Source organism: Podarcis melisellensis (genome assembly GCF_964234715.1).
Source record: "Podarcis melisellensis genome assembly, chromosome: 1".
In the NCBI taxonomy this organism is placed as follows: domain Eukaryota; kingdom Metazoa; phylum Chordata; class Lepidosauria; order Squamata; family Lacertidae; genus Podarcis; species Podarcis melisellensis.
Genome location: NC_138528.1, coordinates 29,941,449 through 29,961,219, shown reverse-complemented (window position 1 = coordinate 29,961,219; position 19,771 = coordinate 29,941,449). Strand labels below are relative to the sequence as shown.

The window sequence follows — 19,771 nt, the reverse complement described above, 5'->3', positions numbered from 1 at the left end:
GTGGGGCTGCCGTAAAAAAACCCAAGAGGTTTGCCGTGGAAAGCAACTAGCTTAGGGTGGCTTCAACTGGCGCGGCTTTAAAGATCGTAAAACTTCTTTCTCTTGTTTCCCAGGCATGTAGATTGACAAACGTTGGAAAGGTGTGGCCTTTTTGCTTTATTGTAAAAGTTTGATGCGGCTGTATTAACTCAGAGATGTATGTGCACCAATGCGTACCATTCCCACTCATATATTTCTGTATTTCTGTGGCTATTGGGAGCTATTTTAATTTTTTTAAATTGTATTCCATCTGAAATTCCCCAGAGAAGGCGACCCTTCTGTTCACAGGGAAGCCAGTGTAGGGATATTGTGAGTGGACCGGAGCAAACATCCCAAGCTTGGACTGATGATGACAGGCAGATCGTCAGCTGCTGGTGTTCATGTTTTTCCTTTGTACGATGCAGCGGCGATGCTTTGCCTGCGCTTCCTGTTAAGCAAATAAAAGCCGCGCGCCTTGCGTGGAACTTTGGAAAGTGAACGGGGTTCGCTTGTCATTTGCGTCCGCTCCTCTTGCGCGATGCGTTCTCCAGCCCGCTGCTCCTCTTCTGATAAATCAGCTGCGAAGGAAGCAGCCAAGTCCCCCTTTTGTGTGTGTTTGTGCATTGGTCTGCATGAAGCGCCTGAAAGCACCGTGCGCTGCCCAGAGGGGGAAAGACCTCCGCTGTCCTGTCATCCCGGATGGATAGGGCATATTTAAAAAGCTACATCTTAGAAAAAGAAATATAAAAGGGCTATAATTTCTTTGAAAACAATCATCCCCTACTCTGTTTCATTGGATCTCTCTTTTTCCTCACCTCTTTCTTTTTCCGAGCAGCTGTCAATCCTTCTGTCATTCCTCATCTCCTCTAGTGATATATACGAAAATTTCTAATTTTGTTGGTTCATTCTTTTCATAGCACTTTGGTCTATGCTATTCTCTCGTACTGGACTATTTAAAAGTAAAGTTCCCCAGTGGCCCAAGAGTGGCTGGGGAAACCCAGCCAGATTGGCGGGGTTTAAATAATAAAATTATTATTATAAAATTAACATTCTCTCCTCCAAATTTTATTTTCATAAAACAGTGGATTCAGAATAAAATAGAAATCAAATATCATTTATTTTACTAAAAACTGCAAGCTTAAAAAGTGAAGTGTGGTCTCTTTTCAAAAGAAGGCTTTTATGGTTTTGTAGCCTCTGGTTTTGTGCTTTTCCTCCTAACTTTTGTTGTTGTTGTTCACATCCAACCTACTTGTAGAACAAGAAGGGTGGTTGCAGACTCAGGAAGAAAACCAAAATGAAGTACTTAACATATTCTGTTTTTAATGGCTTGCAAAATTTGATAGAAAGTAACCAACAGGGCTGTGAGCCTGGTGCAATTTTTCTGCTTCAGTTTTAACTTGGTTTCCAATTAAAGGTACAAAAGTGGACCAGGTGGATTTCCTAGAACGGAATGGATGGGCAGAAGAGGTACACTGTTCTTCATGTTACTAAATATAGTCCTATCAGACTTGGCAGAAGTGGTGTTTTTTTTTCTGAGTTGGCATGGGACTTCTTTTGTTGTTGATGTTGAAGGATTGTGTGCCATATAAGGTCCGGAGGATTTTAATAAATTGCATTAAAAATGGATTTGGAAGACACCAGTAACTGGAGAAAGTGCAGGGTAAAAGGCATTCTGAAGAACGCGGTCTAATTATTTCAGCATCCCATTTCTGTTTTCATTTACATATTTGTTGCATAAAACAGCAAAGGTGTAAGTCAAGGCCAGCTACGGTTGTGCAAATGGAAATTCATCTGGGGTGCGCACGTGTTCGTAGGAGCATTTTTTAAAATGATATGTAAATATTTGTATGGATTATTTTATAAGAGCATTTAAAAAATCATTTGTCTGCACATGTGTTGCAAATTCCCACCTTGAATGCTGGTCACTTAGATAATTTGCACAATTATTTGAAAGCCGGTCCTTTTCTGTAATGGTTATTGTTGCTATTTTAAAATAAGCAAGAAGCACATATTAATTCATAACACTGAAAAGGAGCTCTTCTTATTTTGCAAAGCCATTTGATTATAAAAAATGAGTATGGCTGCAGCTAGTGGTTGGTTCCCCTTATATGTTCCAAACACTGATTTGGAACTTGCAGTAAACATGTTTTAATATTGAGAAAGTAGCAGATGTGGCAGGGAAGTATTCCATGCCGGTCTCCGGGACTGTGGACTCAGTACATACCACGGAGTTCAAATCCTGTCCTACAGTGACTCTCACCAGGGCCTGACTGAGCTGAAGAAATCAGCATCTATTCACTCAGGACATGGCATTTCACCCTACTGGGGTTAGGAAAGTTCAAACGTGAGCCCTTCAACAGGGAATTGAAAAGGGGTGTTAGCAGCAGCCTTCATGAAGCTTAGGATCTTGCCCCTGGTAGCTTGACTTCAAGCATTTCTGTATCCTTTTGCTAATTTCATCTCCGTATATATATATTGGAGCAATTCCTTGCAATCACTGAAACGTTGTTAGAAAAATCTACCTGCCTGAATGTAACACGGAGAAGAAGATGCAAACTGAAACTTTTTGTAAGAGTAGGGTTAGCAAGCATACAAAAAAAAAAGCCCCTCCAAAAACAAAACAAAAATCTACCAGCTGTATAAATGAATCTGCAGTTTGTCTCTTTCAGGTCAAGGCAGGTAGAGTCCATAAAATTAGTCAAACTGTACCAGTGCTGCTTGTCTGCAGTACAGCAGTTGTGTAATATAGATCTGTATGTGTGCATAAATATGTATGAGGTCCAGCTACATCTGTGCATGTATCTATGCGTGTACATCATGCTTACATTTCAGACTGTAATTGTCAACACCTAGAATATCCCTTGAAGTGAAATTCAGCACTTTTTGTTTGCTTTAGCATTAATGTCACAGCCCAAGATGAGAAGCGATTTCTCCCTCCTTCTTTCCTTTCAGCTATAGCCTCAGATGTTGCAGGACAATACCTTTTGCCATTCCTAATCAATAGTGTGTATGGAATAATAGAATAGACCAAGGTTAGCACATTATGAAAAAGATGTCACTTTGGTGTACAGCAATATTCTGTCAGGTGTGCCTGTTAAAAATGCTTTCTTTGACAGGTTAAATAAAAATGCAGAAATGTCGGCCCAATAAATGAGTTATCAGCTGCAAAAGAAAGTGCAAAATAATAATTTCACCTGTGAACATGGAAACCCAGATTTAGAGGAATCCGTATGATTCCATTCAGTATTCAAATAAACTGGGGATAATTATTATCTTTTGCATTTGATTCTGTTGATCCTTATTTACAGGCCAAAGAAATGTGACTTAGATTCTGAAGGATTGTTGAAGTGCAATTGCTTCTGTATTGTCAGAAAAGCTGAATGAAGCTACTTTACTTCTAGGCACTCCTGGAAATCTAGAGTGAGGAGTGGTTGCTCTTTTCCCCTTCTCTCCAGATTTGTGAATTGGGGGGGGGGATTCTAAACAGAGAGACTGAATGAAGCTGTAAGTGTTCTGGGCGCTCTTGTGTACCTACAATAGGGAGTTGTTGCTCTGTGTGTCTATTTTCTTACTGACAAATTAATTCAAGAAGAAGCTGTAATGCAAAGGAACGGGACTTAGCTTGTCCCTTGAACAGATTTCCTATTGTGTCGCTGGGTCCCCTTTTCAAGAGCCAGGCTAGTCTTGAATGTGAAAAGAAAATGTTAGCCTTTCTTCTGCCTGTCTTTCAGGTCCTACTTTTTCATATCAATTATTGAAAATTATGGAAAGATCAATTTATTATTAATATTTCAGGGAAGGAAATGCAGCGGGACAGGGATATTTTCATTGTATTGATTGAAAGCAATCAATAGATATTGTGTTTAGCCTGAGAGGGACAAGACTTTGGAGGAATTGCGTCAGAGAAAGTTGCTGTGACAGAAATTTCACCGTGGTTATTATTATTTTTCTGGGAGAATATGGTACTTGAAATCCTCTCTCTTTAAATTTCTGATCCACTCCCACGCTCTCTACTGTTCTCTCATTTTAAAGTTTGGTGTGTGTGTGTCATGTCTTTCACATCCACACTTATTTAATCCCTCCAGTAAGAAATTCCATATGTGCCATAACTCTAAAGATCTGAAATATTTTTGTTCCGGATATACAATCACTTCCAAGATTTGCGGTGGGGGGGGGGAGAGTATAGATTTAAACTGTTATGTAACCACATTTCATGAATGCAGTCATGCTAGATATCTCATAAGCATGTCTAAATGTTTGTGATGCATTTACATACAGAAAGAAATAGCAAAAGCTGAATAAGCCAGAAATGCTTATAGCTCTGTTCTGTTCCTACTACCACACTGGGGTTGATAAATGGTCGTGGTAACCCTGTTGTGGGTGGAACCTTAGGGCACCCTTGAGACACTTAGAAGCTCCTTCAACTTCCTTTAAATATGCTGCAATCCCAAGCATGTTTACTAAAGAGTAAGCTCTGCTGATCTCAGTGGGACATACCTCTGAGTAAACATATTAAGTTCACGCTAAAAGTGAGATTGGCACGCTTCGTTTGACAGCTGCTCAATAACGATTTTATTATTTTTATTCCTATGCATATGAACAGGTGGGGAAATAGTTTCATTATCTAGGGAGTGTCAAAGACACACACACACAGCACAGGCGTCCCACAGTAACCTCTTACAAAGCGTGAAACTAAAGATGCTGTAGATATTAATGAATTGGTTTAGGGATAGGTCAACATAACAAATACCATTCACGACCAACTCTAGAAATTAACCGGGGTGGGGTGGGAGTATGCTTTATTTCCACACAGCTAGCAGGTTTTGATGTAAGACAGAAAAGCACAAGTTCAACTTGAAATTGTATCAGTTGGGGTGAATTTTGCAATTTATAAACCCCGAGAGAGACTTGAAGGGGGGAGAGCTTCACTTCTGGAGAATAATTTTTATGGAGCTCTTACAAGTTAATTTTTCTCCCTTCTCTGCCCTGCCTTGGCCTCCTGTCTCGAAAGCTCTTTCCTGCCTCCTCTTTCCACTTGGACTGCCCACAAAGTGGCCTCTACAGCTGAAGTGCCAGTTATTTTGTCTGTCAAGAAACACTTGTGAGCTGTGTGCTGCTGGAGGTGACTATCTGTTAGGGAAAGTGCGCCTGCTTGAAGTGGAAAGCACTGCAGAATAATATCTTTGTCATGTTTGTAATTGCAAATGTAATTAGCAAACAAGCTCTGGGGGATTAAGGAGTTGAAACTTTCGCTGCACATGACTTGACCCTGTGTTAGCCAAACAGGAATGGTGTGCGTTGTTTAACCTGTGCCAACTCTGCATTTTTGTCTGGGCATATCTGCTGTTCATAGATTTCTGCTTGTTCCTAGTGTTCCCTGTGCTCCGAGCTCTCTCCAGAAAGAATTACATTTTTTCCTCGTGTGAAAGAAGAATGTGCTAACATATACTAGTTTGCTGAGCTGCTTGGTGCTCATGAGCGCTGCAGACGGCATTGCCCTTAATTATCCGGTTGTATTTTGCACCGGCAAATTGCGAAGAGCATGTGGCACAATGTGGTCGCGCAACTTGTGATAGCTTTGTGACTGATTTTGTCCCTTCCTTTTCTCTATTGTCTTTCCTGCATCTACCGTGTAGAGTTCACTTTCTCACTCCCCAGGGAGAAATCTCCATGTTTAGATTTTTTTGGGATCACCTCCCCTAAACGTCCAAGTTCCCTGCTAATTTTATCAACCTGCAAATAATATTCTTACCTCCGGAGTGTCGTGCAAACAGCAGACACAGAGTCCATTCAGAAAGTCGCAAACTTTGAGTGTGTGCATGTCCAGGAGGTCTTTGCTTTCTCATGCAAATTTTGTCATGCTAGAGGTTCTTTTCTGTCCCTTTTGTGTGCAGTATTTAAGTTGCAGTAACATGCCATGACCAAGCTGTTTTTGTTTTGTTTTTTAGTGTGAAAGGGAATGGATTGAGAATAGAGAGAGGCGGCGTATCTTGTCCGATTCTGCATTGCCGGTGAGGCGTTGATTTCTAGGGTATCTCCATAATTATTGCATCCTGTTTATGGGGTGGCTGGGAGGAAAGGGAAACACCACAGGCAGGCTCCCAAAATTTGGTCATATCCTTGGGCCCACATGTTCCTTTCTTGTTCAACTAAAACTATTTTCATATGCCTTGTATGCAGCAAATAACAGTTGGGTAGTGTTCAAGACCTCCAGCTGGGAGCATCTTCTGTGGTGACGAAGGAGATGGTCTTTTATCTGTCTTTTGGGTTGACAGTATATACTTTAACTGAGCTGTTCTAGCTGACTACCACCCAACGTATACATATAAAACCTGACTTCCTATCAGTGGACATTAATTTTGGGGGGAATTTCTTTTTCTTTTGTAATTCAAGTTTTACTCTTACACTCTTACCCTTTAAAACACCTTTCTGTTGAAATGCAACACTCATTATTAATGGTACCTGAGCGCATATTGTTTTGCTTAGCCAAGCATAGGGTAAAAAGTATGTTTTTTAAAAAATGTTTACTTACCTGGTTTGGTATTATATAGGAGAACTGCTGTTTGAAATACTGTTGCTTCTTTCCTGTAAAAATACAGGGGGAGGTAAAGGACATAAATATAATTTTATCGGTAAAATAGATTTTATAATATTCTTTAAGTGTGCCCCAGGGACCAAGAACATATCCTTTTACTGCTATACATGTCATTTTATAGGTCTCTTCAGCCAATGGCTTTGCAAGATGGTCTTTATGCAAATAAATTTTTACGCATTTTTAAATGTAAGCGAATGCCAGTTACCTATAATTGTTTATTATGTATCTGCGTAGAGGCTGTTAAGAATATGGATATTCATTTCAGGGGAGAACAGGTCTTCACATTTTCTAGGACAGTCATTAGATTAGTAGCGGGGGCTTATTCCTGAGATGCTCTGTAGATTTCCCACCTCTTGAAAACAACCAAAAAGCGAAAACACGCTCTAATACAAAATGGCATCTGAGTTACAGGGTCTTTGCTTTTGATTGCTATAAACACATTATGCATTTAATATGTGGAAATTACTTCAAATTAACATCAAATGTTGATGGTAAATAGCTGAGGCACATCTCCATTCAAAATCCTGTTTATAAGCTGCCACTACCCACATTATCCTTTTCCAAGTACTTCTGTCCTTTTGCCACCCCTCTCCTCTTACCACTTCATTCAACATCTCAAGTGCTACTATTTTTATGCCATCTACTTTTTTAGTAACTCAGGGAGGATGGGTGGTGGTGGGGAGAATTGCGGGGGTATTTGTGCTGCGGCAGCAGATCCGGTGAAACCTAAAACCTTAATGCCCATTGCCTGCCACACTTTAGCAGTCAGCTTGGCATACAAGTCTTGCTTTGTCAAAAAGAGGTATCTGCAAGGAAGGGGGCCTTTGTGTTGCTACCTGGTTTGGTATGCTGTGACAACGGAGTCAGGGTAGTCTGCAATGCAGTCTAACCTGGGACCAGAGGCAGGGGGAGAAGGTGTTGCTTGTCACAACCTTCCTTCCAGGCACAAAGATAATCCCAGGCTGGGCTTCTTCGGCTGATGTCCCAGTACCCTTTAGAAAGGCTTGCCTTGACTTCTCTCTAGTCGTGGATCCTGCATTAACAGGTTGTAGCAATGCCCCCTTTCGAGAAAGGTAGCAATCGGTGCATTCAGGTGTTACTTTTAATAAAGGGTAATGGATGACTTAGCTTCACGTGTCTGTACCTTTCTTCTCATGCAGGCATTGCATAGGTGATAGAAAGGAATCTGTTTTCAGTCGCATTCGTAAGCCTGAGTAATGTGTGTATATATATGCAAAGGCTTTCATACACGGTGGGTTTCTGTACTACATTTACACACATATAGTACATGTGAGAATATATATATATATGTAAATCAGTGTGAACTACGCCCAGTATAGGTGCGTATTTAGTACACAGAAGTATGAATATGCTATATGTATAGCCTTCTACATACAGCATGAATGTACTTTTAAATCTGTACCTGCAGTCTACATTTATCACCATCTGTATCTCTAAGCATATCAGTCTGCAGCAATAGAATAAACTTAATCTTATCTCCCTTAAAAGGTAGTTCTGTGTCGATGCTTGTGAAACGTCAAAGATTATTGTATAAAGATAACAGAAATGCACAGTAATGTAAAATGTAAATATAGTGTTCATATGGCTTATTGGAAGATATAGTTTGATGTGGAGCAAACAGAGCAGGAGAGCAAGCAGCATGTTGCAGAAGCAGGCAATAGCTGCTTTTGCCTTGTTAAAATTTAAGATAAAAACCTGGATGTACAGAGCATTAACAAATCACTGCCATAGTCTGGCAACAATCAAGCAGGTTGATTCTGTGGATTTATCATCCTCTAGTTTCATGTATGTTTCATACAGGCTCTTCAAGAACTTTGTGGAAGGAGTATTTTGGGGTATTGTACATTCAGCATTTATTACAATATGAGAAATTCAGTACTGTATGCCTCTCCCCTAGAAGCCATCACAAAAGATTGCTCTTGAAAACACTTAATTGCATCAAACAACTTTTCTCTTTTTTTAACTCATAAAACATCAACTATTCTTTTAAAATAACAGATAGTTTCCTTTTTCGCAATTCTAGTTCTCAGACTAATATTGCAGAAGGCATCTGCAAAAAAAGATATCCATGACTGCTCCCCTTTCTTACTGATCTGAGAGTTCCTCATCTTCTGAAAATACTTTTCTGTCTTTAAAGAACCAGTGCAGTTGAGCCTTAATACCGCATTTGTTCACAAAATATGTTTGATCCATATATATATCTGAGGAATAAATATGAGAAATGCATATACCCAAACAATCTTGCATTGATTCACTTTTCTTTTCAACTCGCATGTAGGAATTTAGGGGAAATAGAGTAAACACTATTTAATTGTCGATTGAAGAATGAGAGAATCAGACGGTCTTTTTCTCTCTGTCAGAGTGAAGCTTCTTTGCCTCAGTCTGTGCAAAATTGTATAGATTCAATTCCCTTGTTGGCCCAAGTGTTAAAAATTAATTCATGAATAATAAAAACCAATCAGTCTTGTTGAGTTTAAGAGGGATTAGAAGAGAGGTTTTTGTATAGAAGCAGTTATATATCTTGGTGCCGATGTTGTTGGACTATTAGACATTGTATAGGGTCTTGCTGGTCTATCTGATAACAGTGCCTGATTTGCAAAATACAGTTGTTATCCTGATGACTAACGAGCCTAATATTGGGTGGATTAACAGAGGTCACACAGCTAGTGTCTGTTACAAGTTCTGAGTCCCTTCAGAGATAATTCACTTCATTCGAAAGCATTTGTAAGGTAAAGCGATGGTTACAAAGCACATTTGAACGAGAGCAGTTCTTGCTACTGTTGCTCATTAGTTGGATAGAGCTTTTCAAAGGGATTTAGATTATTACTTTCCATTGAAAGCCAGATGGAGATTTGGATGTTCGTTCACCAACACTGTTTTCAGTTCCATACGCTATGCACATTTATTCACATCGGTTCCTGCCCTGGTGAGGTTATGGTTTAGTACATAAATACTAAAGGTAATTTTAAGTCAGGCTATCCCAGCCTTTGGAATACTTTTTATTTCCTCCTGTGTAATGGGTGCTTTGTATAACAGAGGAGCCTTGGCTGCTTTTTATTCATTTATTGCCGTTGTTGAGCCCGTCTGCACCATCTCAGTTTTTAGGAGAGGATTCTTCTCCTCATGACTACAAGGCAAAGATGGGAACCCTGTGGACCCCGAGAAGTCGCCATCCAATTCCCATAATCCCAAATCAGCATGGCCAACATGTTGAGAGTTGTACTTTCTCAATGTCTTGAGGACCACAAGTTCCCTACCCCTGCTCCAGATCACATCCCCCTGTGATGTGTCCCTTCTCAGGTTCCTTATCTGCTGTTGACAAACTATCACTGCTTATTCTATTAATTTGCTTGCAGCCAGACTTACGATGTCAGGTGACCAAAAGCCCCGCTTTCCCACAAGCTTCATCTCTATCCCCACACCTCTGTTCAGAGAGCACATGGATTCAAAACTGTAAAACCATCTCCTGGGTTGAGTGTTTTGTTTAGCTGAAGTATCAGCTAGATCCACTGAGATATCTCAGTGGTAGAACATCTGCTTTGCAACTGGAATGTCCCAGGTTCAGTCCCTGGATAGGGTTTTTCAAAACTTGGAGAGCCTGTTCCAGTCAGCGTTGATGCTAATGGGCAAGATGGACCAATAGTCTGGTTAAGTATAAAGCAGTTTCTTATGATATGGTAGTGGTGTTCAATGTGCCATTTTGCCTACTTTGCTCAGCTTGGGGAAAATGTGATGAACCTGCTGTTTTGAGGTTACAGCAGATTGGAATCAAAACACGAACACTTTAAATTTTTGCGCAAACACAGAATAGAAACTTCAAAAAGCTCTGACGTGTTAGGTCCATGAAATATTCACATGGACTTTCAGTGCAACATTTTTTTTTAGAAGATATAATATTCATATTTGGGATTACTTTTATTCTTACTGATTAGAGTCAGGACTGTTCATTAAAGAAATCATAGTCAATTCTATGAGTTTTAATTAATCGCTTAGTTGATTTTGCATAAATTTACAAACAAATAAAGCTGTTTTTTTCTTAAAAGTAGAATCTGATTTAGTGGTTTTTTTTGGCTATGCACAAAATCTGATTCAACAGGCACCTCCATTAATGGAAGAGAAGGAGAGGTGACTTTTTGTGGATTCCCCATTTCTCTGGCATACCTGATTTGGATGTTCTCCCCAATGCTTTCCATCTGAGGGGGCTTCAAGTTGGACGGGGAAATCTCCCCTCTTCTTTTGTTGATGGAGGCATCTGCTGGAGCAAAGGCCCTTCCAGCTGGATTCTAGTCTTTGTTTCTTTGATTTTGTATCACAACATCCACCATTTTCGAAGAGTCACTACTTCTCTGTGTGAGAGAAATATACAGAAATAAAACTATCACCTCTTCTAAGGTGGAACTGGCCACCCTTTATTTTATTTTATTTTATTTTGTAAAAAAGCACATTAAATAATTATTAGCCATTTTAAGAAATCCTCCTGATTATTTAGAAACACTGTTTTAATCAAACAAAAGCAATTTGATCCATTAATTTGATTCGTTAATGAAATGTTGTTTATAATACGGTTATCGCATAATATGTACTACTGTAACCAAACCAAAATAGGTTTGACACGAGTCATATACACATTTCCCCCTATTTATCCCTGCCTCCACTTCAGTTCCATTCTTGTTCTCCTCTGGTAATTTAAAATTATAAACTGCTGAGAGCCGAGGCCAGTCCTCTTGTATTCTGTAAAGCATCGTGCCAACTGATGTGCTACATTCTTATTATTACATTTCACAGGCAAAAGTTGCACATTTACCGAGGGTTAAGAGCAGAGTTCGCGCTCAGCTGTTATTCGGACAAGTAGTCCTAGTGATCAGGCTGTGAAGATGACTGAGGCATATGGGGAGCTCTGTTTTATCTGTCACTGCCCAGTCAAGAGCACTCTGTCAACATCAGATTATGTTATATAGATTGGGAAGGAAAATGAAGACAGAATGATGACGCTGGGTATGGCGCTGCAAGAAAAATCTGTTTTGCTTTTAAGACCAAGGGGCACTAAAAGTTAGAACACATTTTAATCTGGTACATGTGTTGCAACTGCTGTTCATGTAGACAGGAAGCCATTCCGGTCAACTTTTTTCATTCAGTTTACCTGGTAATGCAAAGGGATGGGGGAGTTAACATGATACGTAGTATTGCACATTTTTATTCAGAACTAAGGCTCACTGGCGTGGGTGGCGCTGTGGGTTAAACCACAGAGCCTAGGACTTGCCGATCAGAAGGTTGGCGGTTCGAATCCCTGTGACGGGGTGAACTCCCGTTGCTCGGTCCCAGCTCCTGCTCACCTAGCAGTTCGAAAGCACGTCAAAGTGCAAGTAGATAAATAGGTACCGCTCCGGCGGGAAGGTAAACAGCGTTTCCGTGTGCTGCTCTGGTTCGCCAGAAGTGGCTTAGTCATCCTATGACCCAGCTCCCTTGGCCAATAGAGCAAGATGAGCGCAGCAACCCCAGCCACGACTGGACCTAATGGTCAGGGGTCCCTTTACCTAAGGCTCACTGTGTTCATTGGTATTACTTATAGGTGTACATAGGTGTACATATTACATAGATGTACATAGGTGTACATCGCGGCCATAACACTTTCCTGGGAGTACGCACCATTCAGCACAGTTGTACTTACTTCTGAGTATACATTCATAGGATTGTGCTGCATGGTGCTCGTTAATAGAGTGTAATTAATGGCAGCATTTTGTGTCCCAGAGCAATGGAAGCCTTTAAAAAAATCCACCTTGGTCATTGCAAATGTAATGTAAGCTTGGGTTCCATGAAGGCTTAATGGAAAAACGTGGAAGATGTGTCTACTTATCTGTTTAGCGTGAAGCAGACATGCTGCTTTACAGAGGAGGTGTGAAAAAGTCTTTGACTAGCTCAGTTTAGCATCATTGCAATCCTCCTCCAAATAGCTCTGCACGCTTTTCGGGTCCATATGCTGTGGCAGCCACAGAATGTGAATGCAGAAGAACTCGACAGCCCCCTACAGGACTCGGTTGACACTTTAGCAGCAGCACATGGTTTTCGGCAGAGCCAAGAGGCATGGTCGCTGTTGAATTGCACTGGAGGGTCAGCCATGGTATTCTTTTTACAGATGTAATCCTGAGAGGTAATGAAATTACGTTGTGGTTTGAAAGGCAAAATACAAATTCCTCTGCCGTACTTTGATGATTGTTTAATCCCTTTCTCAGGCACAATTTTGCAGTGCTTGAGATGAGCATACAGATCAGATTCTCTAACGGGCTTCTGTTTACTATCTCAGGATTCTGTCCTGAAGGATGTTTTCTAATTGGTGCAATCTCATTTTGTCCAGTTAGGGCAGACACAGCTATATAGTTGTCAATACTAGTTGCTGCTCTGTATAGGCAGCTGTCTTTGGTAAATGAGCACATTGCAGAATAAACAGAGTACATTCCAGTAGTCTATCTAGACTCCTTTTCATAGGATCAATGATTAGCCTCCCTCATTCCTTTTCCAGCCATAAAAATTATTTTGCAATTAAATTAATCCCGTTCTACAAATATTTCTTTCTACCTTTTTCTATCATATTTGGTGTTTTTGCATTTTCTTTTCTATATATTTTTAAAAATGCCTCTACCACTGTTGCTTTAAGCTCACCATTTAATCCATATACTATAACGGTTCGGCCTTAATCTTGCCTTGTGGGCCAGGTATATCACTTCATAGCTTTTGGTGCTTCCAAAGTTTCAGTTTGCAACACAGTGCTATAATCCCACATGGAGAAATCTTCATCTTCACTGAATGACAAGATTCCCTTGGCAGGCAATTTACAGTGCAATCCTATATGTGTTTACTCAGAAGTAAATCCCACATTACTCAGTGGAGTTTACTCCCAAGTAAGTGTTTACTCCCAAGAGCACTGCAACCTCTTTCTTTTCCTTTCTTTTTGGCATAGCTGTTTTTTCCTCTATTCTAAACACTCAGTATCTTTATTTTATCCTCTATTAATTGCTTCCCTAGGTTTCAGATTCTGCCTTCTATGTCTATTGTTGTTTCCAAAACCACAGTTTATTATTTAATGTGTGTTGCTTTCGCATTATGTTTTTATAATGCTAGACAAATATGACTTTATATTTTTTATTCTGCCTAGGTCCTTTTGTCTAGTTTTCACTCTGTTTGTATAGGAAATGAAGAAATGTTCAATGCTGCCCATTGATGTGCTGAATGTTAACTATTTTATAGTAGAAGTCATTTTCTGCCTCCAATAAATTTGTGGCCCTGGGATTAAAAAAGGGCAAGATCCACCCCAAATTAATAACTTTTAAGTCCCATTGATTTTAGCGGGAGACTTTATGCTGCAATCCTATGCATATTACTCAGAAGTAAGTTCACATTACTCAGAAGTAAATTCAGTGGGGCATTTTCCCAGGCAGGTTCGTGCCGAATTGCAGCCTATATCTCTTCAATTAAAATCAGCGAGATTTTAAATGCTTAACTTTCCTTCAATCATGAAATTCTTGGTTTCTCTACATTATTCATTGTGCAGAGCTCTGATTTTACAAAAGTCTGGCCGGGTCTAATCATTCACAAGTGAGGATGGGCATCATAAAGTGGGTAGATAAATATCAGAAAGCGATTTGTGCAGTTGTTTAAACTGGACTGAAAAACACATTTATGTACACAAATGACCACAGCTATGATATCCTTACATTTGCAAATTGTCGAATTTGTGGTCTGCACCAATTTTTAAATAGCTTTCAATTTCTAAACCTCATTAGGGAGTTCAGCAGGGTTTCATTTTTTTACATTAAGCTCGTCTTTATTTTTCCTGTATAAGTAGTTTTGAAACAAGCTATTGAATCATTCAGTTATTTCCATACTATTGCTGTAAATTGGCACATAATATTTCATTTTAAAATTTATTTTCATTGCAAGTTTCATTTTCTTTGGAAAAAATATTTTTCTTTTAAAACAGGCAGGAAAACATGTCAATTTTCTGCTATATGTACATGGCCATGCCTCTCATTCAACTTCATTATAAGGGTTATAATAGGGTGCTTGAATTTCTTGCTTTTTACAATGGGAAATAAACTGTGATTAAAAAGAAAAGCTTCAGGAGTTCAAGACTGAATTTCAGATGCTTTTGAGCACAGAAGTTAGCTGATTGCCACAAAACAAATGGACCAAACTGCTTCCTATAGGGGTTGGGAGAGATAAACTTGGGGAAAGGGATGGGGATTTGATTCAGTTAGCATTTAAAGGCAAGCCCAGCTAATTTTCACTTTCTGAAAGAATGCATGAACTGGGACACAACCAACCATCCTTCAAAATTTGCACTGCTTCAAATTTTGCCATGCGATTCTTCAGACAGAGAAGGGGCAAAATAAAATGTGTAAGCCAGTGCAAAGTGTGCTTTAAAATGCATAAACAGTAATAGTGAAAACAACACACAACATTGCACTACGTTAGGGGAAATGTTTTTTTTTTTAAGTGTATATTTGGCAAAATTTCATACAGAAATGTGTGTCTTAGGATAACTCCACGCTAAAATGCTGATAAATTTTCATTCGTACCTTTTTTCTGCATAGGATATTGACGCTTGATAATACTAACTGTAAGAATGAAAACTTTATAACCCTCATGATTACCAGACCCAGCACAAGCATTTAGCATACTGGGACATTTTCTGGGCTCCATGATGGGCACCTTTGCCTGCTCCCCTGTTCCCAGCTAGGGTTGGGGAAAGAAATTTGATACATGTAGCATTTGAAGGCGAACCGACTTAATTTACACTTTTCAGAACAATACACAGACAAAAACAAAAGCATTCCTTTGAAATTTGCACGTCTCTGAATTTTGCAGTGCAGTTCTCCAGCCAAGAAATATGTACAAAAATACATATACAGTGGTACCTCAGGTTACATACGCTTCAGGTTACAGATGCCGCTAACCCAGAAATAGTGCTTCAGGTTAAGAACTTTGCTTCAGGATGAGAACAGAAATCGTGCTCCAGCAGCGCAGCGGCAGCAGGAGGCCCCATTAGCGAAAGTGGTGCTTCAGGTTAACAGTTTCAGGTTAAGTACAGACCTCCGAAACGAATTAAGTACTTAACATGAGGTACCACTGTACTAGGGTAAAGGGTCCTTCAGATACACATATTAGTGCATTATATCAGGCAAACTGGTTTTGCAAAAATATGTATGTTAAGCACACAAAATACATGTTAGGAGAAATTTGCACTAAAATGCTGATGATTTTCATGAAAACTTGGAAAAAAAGAGGGGGGAGCAAACTGATGTGGAACCATGGGGAATTGAAATTAAGCTTCAGGAAAATCTGTTGCATACACTTTAATCCAGAGTCTTGGAGTATCTTGTCAGCCAAATGCTGTTAACATACAGCTCTACTTCTCCTTTACATCTGCAGGTGTGTTGTAGTGTATGTGCTTGGTTCAGTAATGGACCGGATGAGAGACTTATGGACTTATCTGAAGCTCAGTTAGATAAGACTGAGGAGCTGTTAGTGAGCAGTTTCCTAGACTGGACAGATGGTAGGTGGCCTGCTTTAGATAGGGGCACACTTCCTCTAGAGGAGCAGCCATGTAGCTTGGGGTCTGGATCCAAGACACTCACTTGAGGGTCAGGTGGTCTTGGTGGTGTGGAGTGCCTTCAATAGGCTTCAGCTGCTTGCCTAGCTACATCCCTTTCTTGACAGGGGTAGGCTAACTTGTCTACACTCTGGTAACCGTTAGGTTAGATTACTGCAATGCATTCTATGTGGGGCTGTCTTGGAAGGTGATTTGGAAACTGCAGCTGGCGCAGAATTTAGCAGCCAGGTTGCTCACCTGGGTAAAACAGTCTGAGCACGTAACACCAATCCTGGTCTCGACAACACTGTCTATCAGTTAGTTTCCAGGCCCAATTCAAAGTGCTGGTTTTGACCTATAAAGACTTATGCAGCTCAGGGTCCCAGTACCTCAAGAACCACCTCTGCCCATATGAGCCAACCCAGGCCCTGCGATTGTCATCTGAGGCCCTTCTTTGTGTGATCCTTCATGGGAGGTTCAGAGAGTGGCAACATGAAACCAGGCATTTTCAGCAATGGCTCTGTGGTGCTATCATTGCATAGCTTTAGGCACCAGGCAAAGGCATTTCTTTTTCATTGGACCTTTGGCTCTTAATTATCTGTGGAATGGGTGGGATGTTTTAAACCTGCCTTTTAAAAATAGGACAGTCTTCTAGATTTTTCTTTGTTTTTATTTTATGCCGGTTTTAATGGTTATTGTTGTTGTTGCTGCTGCTGTTTTTCATCCTAAAGGGTTGAATGAAGGGCTCACAAATGGGTAAAATCAAATCAATTTAAATGCAACAGATTTTCTTGGGTGGTTATTCTGGGGGGGGGGGTGGGAAACAACCCCTTATTATTATTGTCTCAAATTCCCAGAGTTGGAAGTGACTACATGGCCTCCCTTTCCACAACCTTGTTTAGCTTCTAGGCAAGCAAGGACAGGAGAGATGGGGAGGGCAGGTGGCATAATTCGGTGGCCAGCAATTGCCCCGGAACCACTAGTTGCACACTCCTTATGCCAACAGCTAGAAGCACAAGATAATCACTTTTGCAAAACCCTGCCAGGTGCATTTATTGACTCAAATCACCAGCTGCTTCCTTCCGAGTTAAGGTTTCATGCTTCCAGTGCATGAAACGATTCCTTTAGCTCTTTGGGAGTAATTTGGAGTGTTTGGGAGGAAGCTCCAGAGTAGTAACCAGGGAGTAGTTTGCACTGGTAAAATGCACAAAGGACAAAAATGCCAAATGAGGTGTGAGAGGAGATGAAGTGTGAACTCGCTGAAGTTGCAAAGATGATTATTATTGGGATTTTAAAGCGCGCACACACATCTGAGATGAGTAAAGGGCTCAGAAGCAGAATTGCACACCAGACACAGAACAAGAACTGGAAGTTGGCAGCAAAGAAGAAACCCCTAGCAGAGGGCAAGTTCACTCAAAGGCTAAGACGAGGTCATTATGACCCTAAACTGGGAAGGAGGGATGGCTGACACCTCAGAAGATGGGGGGGGGGTCAATACTACCTGGACAAAATGAAAAATTGGGCTGACACTGACCAATTCTTTATGCAAGAATTAAAGTAAAATGCACAGATGTTGGGTGTGGGAGGCCTGGCTTGGTGGTAGAATATATGAATAGGGTCTTGGGACTGTAGTCAAGCACAAGCGAAACATTATTCTGAGCCAATCAAACCTCATCGGGAGGACTGTGCCCTACCTGTTCTGCTACAGCATTTTAAGAAGCATTACCAAATTTCAGCAAGTTCAGAGAAGGGCAGTGAAGACAGTCAGAGCTACAGAAAGCAGGACCTGTGAGGACAGGCTGAAGGAACTGGTTATGGAGAAGAGAAGAAGGCGGGTGACACAATGCCTGAAAGGTGGTCACAAAGGAAAGGGCACAGACTTCTTGTCTACCATCCTAAAGGACAAGAATAGATCTAAAGGGCTTACCCTACTGGAGGATAGATTTCAGTTGACTATTATTAGGGGAAGAACAGATTGTCAATGAAATAAATTACCTTGTGCAGTGATGGGAACTCGTGGACCTCCAGGTGTTGACGGACTCCAACTCCCATCAGCCCAGCCATTTTGACCAGTGGTTTGGGATGATGGAATTTGTAGTCAGAAACATCTGGAGGGTCATAGGACATAGGCAGCTATACTATACCAGGTCAGACCATTTGGTCCACCTAGCTCAGTATTGTCTGGAAGTTGTTCTCCGGGGCTTTTGGTAGGAGTCTCTTCCAGCTCTACCAGGAAATGCCAGGGGTTGAAACTGGGATCTTCTGTATGTAAGACAGATGCTCTACCACAGTCTTTCCACCCCGACCCTAGAGTATAAGAGAAGCTTGGCAATGAATCCAATTGCCTAGAGGTGTGACGGGCCCTTCCTTGCTGGAGAGCTTCAAGCTGAGAACGGAGAGCCTATTTTAGAGGCATTCAAGCTTTGTGTTTCTTGTATCAAGCAAGGGAAAAGGACTGGGTAGCCTACAAGGACTCTCTCAGATTCTTTGATTCTATCAGTCTTGTGTATGAAATGTCAAAGATATAACAGGGCTTTAAAGAGAAACTCCACATCTGGATTTCATATTCATAACATTTTATATAGCGCCACTAAACGGAGTCTGGTATGAAAATGACTATGAAAGATGATGTTGAGAGATGTAGGCTACCTGCCCCTTGGTTTTGAGTTGCTGGCTTTGCAGCAGAAACTCTAGTCAAGTTCCCCGGTGACTAATCCTAGGCAGCATATGAACCAGATGCACAGAAATAACATTTGCATAGAACTGAAGGCTTTGGAATGCTTTGCATAAGAAGTTGGAGGCTACAAGGGGAGGCAGACGTTGGTGCCTGTGATGGATGGAAGCTGATAATCACTCCTGTCAAGGGTCTGAAGGAGAATGGGAATTAAAAGGCATTGTGCATTCCTCACTTAAGCAAGAAGCCATTAATTGCTTAATTGTGCATTCCTCAATTAAGCAGTATGCCATGCTCACTCCTGTGGCATGTGAAGAGGGATGGTGGTGGACTGAGGAACATGTATAATGGTTGAAAACCCAATGCTTGTATTACCTTTTTTTTTTGAAGCCTGTCAATTGCTTCATACAACAGGATGCATTTTACAAACTGTATATAAAGTTGTTCCAAGGAGAACTAGGCTTCCAGTTTACGATTTCCAAAACAGAAGCAGATGGCAATAGTTTGGGTTGTGGGGTAGGCAGATTAAAGGGACAGGTGTTGCTTTAAACTGAACAAGGATCTGGTATGTGTTGGGAAAATAGGAAGGTAACACCGAATACCTGAGATACAGTACCGCCTCCTTCCCTACAGACCCTCTTGGGTGCTAAAGATTGGTGGAGGAGGGGGCAGTCTTGGTAGTTCCTCTGCCCTCGGAAGTTTGGGTGGTGTTGGCCTAGGAAAGGGCAATTTCTGTGACAACCTCCCCACCTTCATTGGAACCTTCATTATATAGCTCCTGGAGAAAGCTGAAGATTCATATCTTTACCCTGGCTTTCGACACTTGAGGTGTCTATTTTTAGGTCTCACCTATTGTAAGTTGTTTTAAACTGTTCTT

At 40.7% G+C, this 19,771-nt stretch overlaps 1 protein-coding gene across 4 annotated transcripts in view; it reads left to right on the top strand.

The window, feature by feature from the left end:
- Positions 1 to 19,771, top strand: part of ESRRB (estrogen related receptor beta) — a 153,163-nt gene that overhangs the window by 54,101 nt on the left and 79,291 nt on the right. For 2 of the 4 annotated variants that reach the window (XM_081913365.1, XM_081913364.1), the window contains exon 2: positions 5,967 to 6,029. The exons of the other annotated variants lie outside the window; for them this stretch is intronic. The gene's annotated coding sequence lies outside the window, so the exon portion shown is untranslated. The remainder of the gene's footprint in view (positions 1 to 5,966; positions 6,030 to 19,771) is intronic. 4 annotated transcript variants of the gene reach the window in all.